Source organism: Myotis nattereri, assembly GCF_964212035.1.
Source record: "Myotis nattereri genome assembly, chromosome: 13".
NCBI lineage: Eukaryota > Metazoa > Chordata > Mammalia > Chiroptera > Vespertilionidae > Myotis > Myotis nattereri.
In genome coordinates this window covers 7,471,949-7,485,909 of record NC_138088.1, presented here as the reverse complement: position 1 = coordinate 7,485,909, position 13,961 = coordinate 7,471,949, and positions in this window count along the sequence as shown.

Genomic DNA, 13,961 nt, shown 5'->3' with positions numbered 1-13,961 from the left:
ATAACATCTTTTAAACCCCATATCTACCCATCCCTCCCAGTTTTATGAGCCAATAAAACTCCATTTCTTGCTTAGAGTGGTTTGAGTCAGTTTTCTGTTAAATGCAGCCAAATTAGCCTTAATAATATATATGTTCTCCTCAAAACCACAGAGACATTTTATGAAATAAAGTATATGTGAAAATCTCTTCTCATTCCAAACTATGAATGCCATTCATAAATATAAGAGGGCTAGCTAAATTTGGTACTCAAAAATATATGCCAGAGAGACCTGTACAATTGTAAAAGCTGGGTTACACATTTACCTTGAAGTATTTCAGGAGCCAATCATAACAGAAGAGCATTACTTACAACATTATGCAAAGAAGACCAGTTGCAGGATTTATATTATACAAATAGTACTTGGTGTGTCTCCCATGGGCCTTGGTGAGGAAACCACATTCTCACCAAGCCCCTAGGGCAAGAGCAATGAACACATGTTGCTTGGGCCTCTACATAATGCCCCTTAGTATAAACTGTGGGCATCACAGAAAAACAGGGAAATAAACTCTCATTTGTACGATGTCAAAACAACCAATGTATTTTAATGTCTAATCACTGAGAAACAGTCAATAGCTCTGATAATCTGGCTTCATTAAAGAGAAGACATTATAAAATTTAGAAGGTATTTGCTGAGTGTCAGGGCCTCTATATCTGGAAAAGCAGGCTTATCCCTTCAAGTTGTTTCTCAGGTGAAGGGGCAGTTCTGCTCAGTGAGCTGGATGCCCTGGCAAAGGGCTCCATACCAGGAGGAAGGTGTGCCTTTTCCTCATTAACAGTGCAGTCTCCACCACAATAACCAAAACAATCTTCAACAAGAATAAACTTGTAGGCTACACAGTTCCTGAATTTAAAACTTATTACAAAGGTACAATAAACAAAACAGTGTGGTACTGCCATAAAGACAGACATGAAGACCAGTAAAATGGAATGGAAAGCCCAGAAATAAACCCATGTGGTCAATTCATTTTTTGTCAGTAGCTTCTTACTGTTTAATACAGCAGTTCCCATTTCTTTGTCACTCAGGACACCCATGATAGATAGCAGTCATGTGACTGAAACACCATCATTGTATATTCAGGGTCATGTACAATGTTTCACACATTTGTTATAACTTCACACTTTTCCCTCACTTTATAACTAAGCATATCAAGATTTTACATTTTCTTCTGAGATTGCTATTCATTTATTACACCATATTTTCTTTGAGTTGATTGAAAATAGTTACAGTAAGTGATTTAAAGTTCTGCTCTGCAAGTTACAATGTCTGTATTTTCTTAGAGTTGGCATCTGTTGATTGTTCTTTCCCTTAGGTATTTGCCATATTTACCTAGGACTAGGTCTTCATATGTCAAGTAATTTTGGTTTGGGCCTTTGACATTTTAATATTCTTCTATGGAAACTCTCAATTCTGTTATATTCCTCCAGAGTGTTTTTTTCCCCCCTTTAGGAGGGAGTTAACTTGGTTAAGTTCAAAATGCAAACTTAACCTGTCTTGATGGTGGCTCTGCATGTGGGGTTCAACAGTCTGCCAGTCTTGGAAAAAGTTTATACACAAACTTTGACATTCCCTTATCTGGTTCTCTCTTTCTGGAGTTTCCCCCATTACTCTCCAGTGGTTCTAGTTTCCCAAGTCTCCTTCCTCTAAATCATCTTGCTGTAGAGGTAAAGGTTTCCTACTGAAGTTTTAATTTCTCCTGCCTATACCATCATTACCCATAGGGAAAAACTGGTTCTGGCGATTGGCAATCACTTCTTCCAACTTTTGACTTCCTGCTTTTCTGCACTCTCTAGAGCACTCAAAAAGACATTTTTTTTTTTTTCAGTTACAGTTGATATTGAATATTTTTATATTAGTTTCAGGCATACAGCATAGAGGTTAGACATTTATATAATTTACAAAGTGAGCCCCTGATGAGTCTATATCCACCTGGAACTATAGTTTTACAATGTTATTGACTATTTTCCCTATGCTATGCTTTACATCCCCATGACTATTTTGTAAGTACCAATTTGTACTGATTAATTCTTTATATTTTTACCCGCCCTACCAACACCCCACTCCCATCTGGTAATATCAGTTTGTTCTCTGTATCTATGAGTCTTTTTGTTTTATTTGTTAGTTTATTTTGTTATTTAGATTCCACATAAAGTGAAATCACATGGTATTTGTCTTTCTCTGTCTGACATATTTCACTTAGCTAATACCCACTAGGTCTATCCATGTTGTCATAAATAGTTATATTGCATTACTTTTTATGGTCAAGTAATATTCCATTATATTATGTACCACATCTTCTTTATCCAATTGTCCATTGATGGGCACTTAGGTTGCTTCTATATATTGGCTATTATAAATAATGATAGTCCTACATTCACTTGAAATAAATAAATCTTCTGCTGCTTTAGTGTAAAATTCTGTAAAAATATCAATTAAATCCTGGTTTAATCTGTCATTTAAGGCTGTTGTTTCATTGTTGATTTTCTGTCTGGAAGATCTATCACTTGATGAAAATGGGGTGCCAGAGTCCACTACTATGACTGTATCACTATCTCTCCCTTTATGTCCATCAGTATTTGCTTTCTATACTTGGGTGCTCCTATGGTGGGCGTATAAATGTTTAGAAGGGTAATAATTGTTGTATTGAACCCTATATCATTATAAAATGTCATTATTTGCTTCTTAATGTAGTCATGTAGCCTTTATTTTAAAGTTTATTTTATCAGATATAAACATTGCTACTCCAGGCTTTTTTTTCTTAATTTCTGTTTCAATGAAATATTTCCCCCCTTTCCTTTCCTTTCCTTTCCTTTCCTTTCCTTTCCTTTCCTTTCCTTTCCTTTCCTTTCCTTTCCTTTCCTTTCCTTTCCTTTCCTTTCCTTTCCTTTCTTCTTTCAATATGTGTGTCTTTCCATCTGAAGAGGGTCTCTTGTAGACAGCATATGTATGTATCTTTTTATGAATTCATTCAGCTACCCTATGTCTTTTGATTGAAGCATTTAATCCATTTATAGTTAAGGTGAGTATTCATAGGTATGTAATTATTATATTATTCATATTTATGTTTTTCCCTTCTTCTTAAAGAAGTACCTTTAACATTTCTTATAATAATGGTTTGGTAGTGATGAACTCCTTTAACTTTTTCTTGTCTGGGAAGCTCTTCATCTCTCATTCAATTTTAAATGGCTTTGCTGGGTAGTATGATCTTGGTTGTAGGTCTTTACTTTTCCTCACTTTGAATATTTCATGCCAATACCTTCTGACCCAAAGGTTTCTGTTGAGAAATCAGTTGATAGTCTTATAGGAGCTTCCTTGTAGGTAACTAGCTGCCTTTTAATTGCTTCTTTTGCTCTCTTTGTCTGTGTCTTTTTGGATTCATCTTGCTTGGGACTCTGCTCTTCTTGGACTTGTATAGGTATTTCCTTAGGCATGGTAGGGAAGTTTTCAATCATTATTTCTTCAAATAGGGTTTCAATCTCTTGCTTTCTCTTCTTTTTCAGGTATCCCTCTGATGTGAATGTTGTTACCCTTGGTGTTGTCTTAGAAGTCTCTTAAATTTTTTAAATTCCTTTTTCTTTTTCTTGTTCTGTTTTTTGTTGCCTTATCTTCCAAATCACTGATTTGATCCTCTGCCTCATGTAATCTGCTGTTGATTTTTTTCAAGTGTATTTTTTATTTTAGTTATTGTACTAGAGGCCCAGTGCACAAAAATTTGTGCACTCGGTGGATCCCTGAGCCCAGCTTGTGCCCTCTCGCAGTCTGGGACCCCTCGGGGGCCCCGTCCCCTGGCTTCTGGCACAAGTTTTCCTCTCGTGCCCAGAACCCAGGCCTTTGTTCTTTGCTCTTCGCTCGCCTCTCAGGCCCCGACAGCAGGGCTGGCATGGTGGGCTTCACTCTTTGCTCTTCGCTCACCACTCAGGCCCTGGGGCCAGGTTCAGTGCTGAGGGCTTCCCTCTTCGCTCTTAGCTCAGTATGATGCCCTTTGCTCCCTGCTCCTGTCTGGGGCCGGCGGGCTTCCCTCCATCACTTGGTGCCTACATATGCAAATTAGCTGCCATCTTTGTTGGTGGTTAATTTGCATATCACGCTGATTAGCCAATGAAAGGCGTAGCGAAGGTACGGTCAATTACCATGTTTGTCTATTATTAGATAGGATTGCTCATTTCTGATTGTTTCTTTTTTATTTCTTGCCATTTTTATGCTTACTACCTCTTTGTTGAAGTTCTCATACATTTCTTGAGTATTCTGATAACCAGTGTTTTGAACTCTGTATTAGGTTAATTGCTAGCCTTCATTTGGTTTAGTTCTTTTCCTGGCATTTTGTTCTGTTCTCCCACTTGGGCCATGTTTCTTTGTTTCCTGATTTTGGCTGCCTCTGTTAGTTTCTGTGTCTTCGGTAGATCTGCTACATCTCTTAATCTTGACAGGGTGGCCTTATGTAGTATGTGTACTGTGGAGCCCCAGGGCACCATCTCCCTGATTTCCTGTACTGAATGCTTCAGATGTGTCCCTTGTGTGAGTTGTATGTACTCTTCTGTTGTAGTTGAGCCTTGGTTGCTGTAGGCACATCAGTGGGTCAGGCTACCCTTGGGCTGACTGGCTGTGAATATTGGCCATGGCCACAGCATAGGAGCTGCTATGTTGGTGCTGATCCCATGAAGCATGATTTGCCCCAGTTCTCTCTGATGCCTCCCAAGACCATCCTTTGAGTGTGAAGCTTACGGAGCTCTACTGGTGCTCTATTGTGGCCAAAGTTGGCAACTGGATGTGTTGGTTTTGGCGTCTTTTGGGGGCTCTGCTGTAGGATGAGATTAGCCACTGCCTGCTGGCTGCCTATAAGGCTCAGCCCCAAAAGAACTTTAGGTAGTTTGCAAGTTGGATGAGGCAGATTCTTAGGGAATTACTGGGGTGGGGCAAGTGGTGTTTACTATATTAATGCAGATTCAGATGTGGCCCTGTGAGGGTAATTTTCAATATAGGAAAGATGGTGCCCCACTCTGGCTGTGTGGGAAGTGAGCTCAACACAGGAATAAAGTCAGCTATTCCTCCAGCTATCACTCTGAAGCCACACAAACTCAGTTTCTCCTGTATATCTCTGACACCACTCCTAGCCACAGCACCTTCACCAGGGACTGTGCATGGGCCCTTTCCTTTGAGAGGATGCCTGGGTTTCCAGCAACCTCTGTCTCACTTGAATAAATAGAATCCCCACTGATTTTCACCCAGAAGTTTTGGGGACAACTCTTCCTGGCACTTGTGCTTCAGTCTCCCCAGTGTAGGCCTGGGAGCCTCTTGCCCCTTAAGGAGGTCCTCTGCAGCTATGGTATTCCTCCCAATTCTCAACTATTCTTGCCCATGGAAATGGGTTTCTTTCACAGAAATCAAATGACTGCCCCTGTGTTCCCAATGTCTTATTTCCATTTGTCCTGCCATTGAAAGGGCCCAGCCTTGTTGTCATCAAGCCCAGAATAAAGACCAGTGTTGAGAGATTCTGTGCCATACTAAAGTTTAGTCTTTTGAAACCCACGTGGTCTGCTGGGGCCCCAGGTTTCAGCTAGATGTGCATGGCTGTCACAAAACGTGTCCAAACAAATGGTGGGAGTGTGTATGTGTGTGTGTGTGTGTGTGTGTGTGTGTGTGTGTGTGAGAGAGAGAGAGAGAGAGAGAGAGAGAGAGAGAGAGAGAGAGAATCTTGGGCTTTGTAAGGACCACTTTTCAAAAGAACCAATCAACTTCCCAATCCTTTGTGGGCTTGTGCTGGATCCTCCCCTTAACCAATCCCTTTCCTAGAAATCCTGAGGTCCCGTGTTCCTTATCCAATCTGATCCTTTTTCGAGGCTATACAGACAGACCTTTATGGTTGCCATCTTGGCCTCTACTGGGTATGTTCCCAACAGAGAAATTTCTCCTGCTGTTTGTATTCCTCCCGCAGTATGCCTGCTTTTGAAGATTTGGTCCCAAGTGCGGAGGATGCCCTGGGGAGTGTGTGAAGCTGTAATACCCTAGTGATGTAAGCCTAGGTTCCCTAGTTGATTATGCTTAATAATGTCTGATTCCCTTTGTTCTCTTACTTTATTAATATTTAGCTACCTATGCTAACACTGCCACATATGAGTGTGGGGCAGCCCATTTCACATCTCCATCCTTTCTACCAGCAACATGGCTTCTTCTTTATATCCTTAGTTATTGGAATTCTGTTTAACTAGTTTTCAGAAGGTTTTCCAGGTTGATTTTTATATAATTTAGTTGTAATTTTGATGTGGTCATGGGAGGAGGCAATCAGAGTGTTTACCTACTTTGCTATCACCTCTAGTCAATTGATTTTTGACAAGGAAGCCAAGGGCATTCAATGTGGAACAAGCAATGTTTTCAATAGTGTTTGTAAAATAAATATCCACATACAAAAGAAAGTACTTTCAGGTATATTCACATTATTGTGGAACCACTTTCCTGTATAACCAATTTTTGGACCCCTATCTTACACCATATACAAAAATTAACTTAGGGACAGATCCAAAGACAGAGAAACAGCAATCAGACTATTAATCCCCAGAGGGAAAGTAGGGGAGGGTGGGGGTAAGGGGAAGAGATCAACCAAAGGACTTGTATGCATGCATATAAGCCAAACCCAATGGACATGGACAACAGGGAGATGAGAGCATGAGTGAGGGGGTGGGTGGAGATGGGGGTTAATGGGGGGGGGGGAATGAGGACACATTTGTAATTCCTTAACTAATAAAGAATTTAAAGATAAAAAAATTAACTTAAAATGGAGCAAAGACATAAACATAAGAGCTAAAACTACAAAACTCTTAGAAGAAAATATGAAAAAGCTTCATGATAATAGATTTAACATTGAATACTTAGACATGACACCAAAAGCACAGACAACAAAAGTAAAAACTAATATATTGGAATAGATCAAAATTTATAACTTTTGTGCATAAAAGGATACATCAACAGAATTCAGAATGGAAGAAAATATTTCCAACTATATAGGGGATTAATTTCAGAATATATAAAGAACTCCTACAACTCAACAACAACAACAAAATAATTCAATTAAAGTGGGCAAAGTGCTTGAATAGGTAATCCTTCAAAGACAATATGCAAATTGCCAATAAACACATAAAAGATTATTATCATCCCTAATCCCTCAGGAAGTGCAAATCAAAAGCACTATGAGATACTACCTCATACATATTAGGATGACTATTATAAACAAAACAAAATAAATTAAAACAAAGCAATTGTTGTCAAGGATTTGGAGGAATTGCAAACCTGTGGAAATGTAAAATGGGGCAGCAGTTATAAAAAAGAGTATGGCAGTCATCAAAAAATTAAAAATAGAATTACCCATATGATTAAGCAATTCAATTTCTGTGTATAAATCCAAAACAATTGCAGGGGAGGTCTTGAGAGGATATTTGCATGTTGGTATTCATAGCAGTAGTATTATTCACACTAACCTAAAGGTTAATGACAGATGAATGAAAAAACAAAATGTGGTCTATACATGTCATAGACTATTATTCAGCCTTAAAAAGGAAAAAAATGTTGACACCTGCTACCACATGGCAGGGAAATGAGCCAGTCAAAAACGACAAATACTGAATAATTCCACTTACATGAGGAATTATTTGGTTTTTAAAAATTATTTTATTTTATTTTTTAATCCTCACCCGAGGGCATTTTCCTATTGATTTTTGGAGAGAAAGATCAATGTGACAGAAACACACTGAAGCCTGGCCAGGGCTCAGATGGGAAGGAACCTGCAACAGAGGTATATGCCCTTTACTGGAATCAAACCCAGGACCTTTCAGTCCATTGGCTGATGCTCTATCCACTGAGCCAAACTGGCTAAGGCATGAGTTGTTCAATAGTACAGAGTTTCAATTTTACAAGATAAAAAATTTGGAAATTGGTTACACAATGTACCTAAAAGTACTGAGCTGCACACTTAAAAATAGTTTAAGATGATAAATGTTATATTTAACATAAATTTACATTTTACTACAAACTGAGAAAAAGTTATAGTTTTCACTTCAAGCCACACTTTTATGGATTTTTGTCCATCCATGGGGTCTCATCTGTTTAATTTGTACAAAAAATGTCAAAGAAGGGAGCAGTGGCTAAGGAAACATGTTTCACAATGGCGTTTTGGACAAATTTTGAGGAACAGATTGAAGTTATAATAAGGGAAGGCAGAATAAAATCAATGTGTCACAGAAATCATACCCAAATGTTCAAAAACATAGTGGACTGACTTATCTCAAAAAATATTACAGTGTTTGAAAACACTTGTTTCTGTAAATAAGGCTATCCGGTCTTCACACAGGGGTGAAACGAAGAAACACACTTGAGCAGGACTAAGAAAACAGCCCTGATATGCTGGGAGCAGTCCCAGTGATTTTGAAAATGTTCTGAGCATTTACAACCACCCATCATGACCATAACCTTGCAATAATTCACTCAAAAGTTATTAATTTTAAGCAATGCCATTCCTAATAAAATTTCCAAGATAAACTAGTTGCAAAAATGTGCATTCAAGTAACTAACTGAGTTGACCTGCAGAGCCCAAGTGTTAGATATGAGCCAATTAAATGCTGGCAGGTGGCTGATTTGGGAGTTAGAGGAACTGATCTTAAATCATCCTTTTGGATTGAAATTAGATACAAGGCCCAGGGGACTGGTGGGGTGCCAGCAAATTTATGACTATTCCAGAAAGAATCATTATGGTTTATCTAAAAAAGGACTTTGGTAAAATTTAAAGAGAAGGCAATACAGAACACATTCCTGTTTTATGACATCATAAATATCTCATTGATAATATTTTAATAGAACCTGTTTGTTTCAGTGACATTGGATGGCAGATTTATATTTAAGCATTAATAATTAAGGATTTGATATTAAATGCCTCAATTATTGAAGGATACTGGTTCTCTCTAATATTTCCATATATTTAGAATAATTCCAATCAAATACAGCAAATGACTACTTTTTTTAAAAAAATTCTTAAAAATTAGAATGCTACTAGCAAAGAAATTGCTATAGAAAAAGAGTAATGAGGGAGAATCTTACTAACAGATGTGAAATCATTATATGGCTCAGAAATAGACAAAAATGTTGATAGAGTTTATGTTAGTGAGAAGTTAAGTGAGAGGTAAAGATGGTGTGGTTACTTAGAAACCAGGTTTAAATGGATAATCATTTGGAAAGACAGAATAGATGTAGACCCCTATCTTGTACCAGATTTAATTCAAGTTGATTAAAGATTTAAATATAAAACCTGAAAACATTGGAGAAATGTTTATTCAGGTCCTCTGCCTATTTTTAATGGGATTGCTTGTTTTCTTGGTGTTAAATTGTATGATTTTTAAAATAAATTTTGGATATTAATCCCTTAACAAATGTATCAATGGTGACTATCTTCTACCAATTGGTAGGCTGTCTTTTCGTTTAGTTGATGGTTTTGTTTGCTGTGCCCAAATTGTTTAGTTTGATGTAGTCCATTTGTTTATATTTTCTTTTGTTTCTCTTGTCTGAGGACACATAACAAAAAATATTACTTAGATTAATATCATAGATTTTACTAACTATATTTTCTTCTAGCAGTTTTATGGTTTGGGGTTTTACATTTACATTTTGAGTTATTCTTGTATATGGTGTAAGAATGTGGTCTAGTTTTATTTTGTGTGCATGTTTATGTTCAGTTTTCCTAACACCATATGTTGGATAGGCTATTATTTCCCTATTCTATATTCTTGCTTCGTTTATCATATATTCATTGTTCATATAGGTGTAGGTTTATTTCTGGGCTTTCTATTCTTTTCCATTGATCTATGTGTATGTTTACAAATCAGAAAAATAAGATATGGTACATATACTGTATACAATGAAATATTACTTGGTTATAAAAGAGAATAAAATCTTACCATTTGTGACAACATGGATGAACCTACAGGGTGTTATGCTAAGTGAAATATGTCAGTCAGAGAAAGACAAATACCATATGATTTCACTTATGTAATCTAAAGAACAAAATAAACAAACAAAACAGAAACAGATTCATTGATACAGAGAACAAACTGATAGTTACCAGATGGAAAATGGGATTGGCAGAACTAGGTGGAAAAAAAGATATTAAGAAGTACAAATTGGTAGTTATAAAATAGTCATGGGGATGTAAAATACAGCAAAGGGACAATAGTCAATAATATTGTAATGACTATGTATGGAGCTAGATGGCAACTAGACTTAATGGGTGGATCACTTTATAAATTTTATAAACATCTAACCACTATGCTGTATACCTGAAACTAATATAAAATAATATTGAATGTCAACTGTAATTAAAAAATAAAATAGAGCCCAGCTGGTGTGGCTCAGTGGTTGAGCATTGACCTATGAACCAGGAGGTTATAGTGGATTCCTGGTCAGGGCACATGCTCTAGGTTGCAAGCTCCATTCCCAGTAGGGGGCGTGCAGGAGGCAGCCAATCAATGATTCTCAGGCATCATTGATGTTTCTATCCAATTTCTAATGGACAATTAAAACTTGTCTGGTTTGTGTGTTTTTTCTCCCCTCCAGCTATATTAGAAGGTGTCGCCCTCCTTCCAATTAACCCTCGCTCACCACCCTTCCTGTCCTATGCTAACATCTCCTCTTAGCTTCTCATCCTTTCAAACCATGACTTACACAGGAGCAACAGCTTCTTCCCAGCCTCCTCTTAATGTCTCCTTTTCCTGCGTATTTTACAGGGGCAGGATCTGCCCTGACTCCCTGTTTCTCCCCAGTTATCTGTCAACTGGTTAAGCAAGGCTTGAAGGGATGGCAACTAGAAAAGGGCCAAAGAGTCCAAATGGCCTGAGCTAAAAGTAGACACAGTCCACTTGCTACAAAAGGCAGAGCTCTGAAACTTGCCCAAGCCTGCTTGCTTTCAACCAGATTGGCTTTGACCAGCACTAAGAGGTACGGAGAATGGAGGATGTGCTTCCCACAGGCAACTTCATGTTAGCCCCATTGCACATTCAGTAAGAAGATGGGCACCACTGAACTCAGCTTCTGGCTCCTTTGTTTTTTAGAAGGAGGTATTTTCCTGGGAGAAGCTAACTTGCCTTCAGGAAATTGTTGAAGAGGCACCTGGATCTGTTTCTATTATCATACTTTGAATTTGAAAGAGTAAATTTACTAAAACCAAGAGCTTGGCTTGCCTAAGGTAACTTATAATAAGAGAACAGATGAGATTACAAGGATAGTATTTGGATTTATCTATAGAGCAGTTAATGAAAGCATCAGACCTGAGTCCTAGGGGACAGGAAAAGGAGGTGAGAGCCAGGGCACAAAGCTTTGAGATAGACTCACAGCATGGAAACAGAAAGCCCCATTAGAGACAATCTTGCAGGGCATTGTGAAGTGAATGCAAGGCAAGCTTTTACATAGCTATCATCCTGATTTTAAAAAAAGAAAAATATTCTGTGCTGATGGAAATGTCCTATAGTCACACTAATACAGTAGCCAGTATCTACACGAGGCTACTGAGTTTGTGATATGTGGCTAGTGAGACCCTTGCCACATTTCAAATACTCACATGTAGTTTGTGGCCACTGTGTTAAACAGGGCAGTGCTAAAGGACTTTCTGAATATTAAAATGATATGGAATTGTTTAATAGATGAGAGGAAATTAAACAAACATTTGGTGTATGTATACTTGTTGTATATATATATGGGGTTGTATATATAACCCCATAGTCTTATTCATAGACAACCACAAAAAAACACCCCAAACAAGACATGTTGGCAAATCAAGTGTTATTGGTAGATCATACTGTTAATATACTGGTACTAGAAGCTGCATGGCCCTTGGGCTGTAGCTGAGGGACAGCCTAGAGGAGAGCCAGGAACAGGCAGTGTGACTGTGGCTTTAGAAGAGATGGTACTCGGAGAACACTCAGGGGACAGGACAGAGTGTGGTAGTGCTAATGGAGAAGAACAGCCTGGAATGTTGAAGTCAGACATGCTCTCCTTTCTTCATGTCCAATTGTTACTAGAGCCATGGTCGGCAAACTGTGGCTCGCGAGCCACATGCAGGTCTTTGGCCCCTTGAGTGTGGCTCTTCCTAAGCCTTAGGAGTACCCTAATTAAGTTAATAACAATGTACCTACCTATATAGTTTAACTTTAAAAAATTTGGCTCTCAAGAGAAATTTCAATCGTTGTACTGTTGATATTTGTCTCTGTTGACTAATGAGTTTGCCGACCACTGTAATCAAACTTTTCTGTTGCTCATGGGAGTGGGGTTTTTGTGATATCTTTAGAAAATAAATTTTCTAAGACTTGCATGGGAGGATGAATGGTTTTTATGGGTCTGGAATTATATTTCTTGGGTTGTAAAATCCCATGTCCCTTAACACAGTCCTGAGAAAGGTGCAGCTGGGTTCCAGTAAAGTCAAAAGCAGGGTCAGTGTCCAGAGCTTCCATCCCATGATGGAAGTGAGTCCATTCCAGTCAGTCCAGATTCAATCTATTCATCCATTGTGTGGAGTCTCCATGGCTGTGGGCCATTTGAGTGAATGGAGGGAAATGTGCCCTCTGCATCAGGAGTCCCAAGATAGCTAGAGGGCCAAGAGAACAAACTCCCTTTGTTCAGAAGTTTAAATGTTCAGGTTTCCCACCCTTGCAGTGGCCACGCCTATTCTGGCCAGTTACCTGTCCCCAGATGTGATTTACAGACAGGTAAGCACTTTCCCAGGTCACTCAGATCTTATTGGGCAAGTGTCTAAACTGCCTTTGTCCAGTCCCTTCCCCCAATGATCAGTGGGGAACAGACTTGGTGAATGTTAAATTACAGCTTTCTAGCAAAACTGTATAAATGGCATGCCTATATTATCCAGTCTTCCCTGTATTCCTTCCCTGTTATATAATAATCAGGTTATTACTGTGGTATCACAATGTCTTTCCTAATCATTAAGGCGTCTGGGGGTTGGAGGACACAACAAATGTATGGAGTGGCAAATTCCAAGTATTGAAAGTCAACCAGGAAAGCTTTTCTAAGCTCTTCTCCAATTCAATAGGCCACAGAGAGAAGAGATATGGTCATCAGTGTCCAGGGCCACAGACCTGGGAGGCTCAAGAGCATGAGAGGAAGGCAGGCAAGAGACCTGGAGAGGTCTTCTGTGTGGCTAGCCTGCCATATAAAAAGTTTCCATTCATTTATTTCATTAACGGTCAATATTTATATAGTTCTTAGTGTAAGGGATACAGGAATAAACAGAAGAGACATTATACCTGCCATTAATGAGCTAAAACTCTACCAGGGAAGAAAAGCGTTAAGTACATCATCATACTAAGAGTTAATAAAGCCCACTTGTATTGGCCACTATGAAGGCATATGACTGGCAAAGTTGACCTACTTGTCAACTGGGGAGTTGGGTAGGGCTGAACCAAAACCTCTGTTAAGGAATCATATTTTAGCCACTACCTGAAATGTCAGTAGGTATTATTCTCCTGAAATGTCCAGAAGAATAAAGGAGAAGAACATTTCAGGAAAGAAAATCACTTGCGGATCTGAAAGACCAGTGTGATCAGAGGTGGTAGATAATGAGGTAGCTATAGGCATGGGGTAGTCACATAGGGCCTGGAGAACATTCCAGGATGTTGGCATTTTATCTTAAGGGGTTTAGGGTAGTCCTTTTCCCTGAAAACACACATATGTCCTGAGAGTCTGCAAGGCCATTTGGGTGGCCTGCATTCTCTTCTCCAGGCACTGCTGCATATGGAAGGGATGATGGAGAGGTTGGCCAGGATTTGGGCAAGTGCACTATGGGATAGCAAAGGTGTCCATCTGTCCCGACCAATTTTAACACTAAAAAAACTTTAATTTTGCAGGGACTGTCTCATTTGGGGTTGCTATAGAGTCATCCA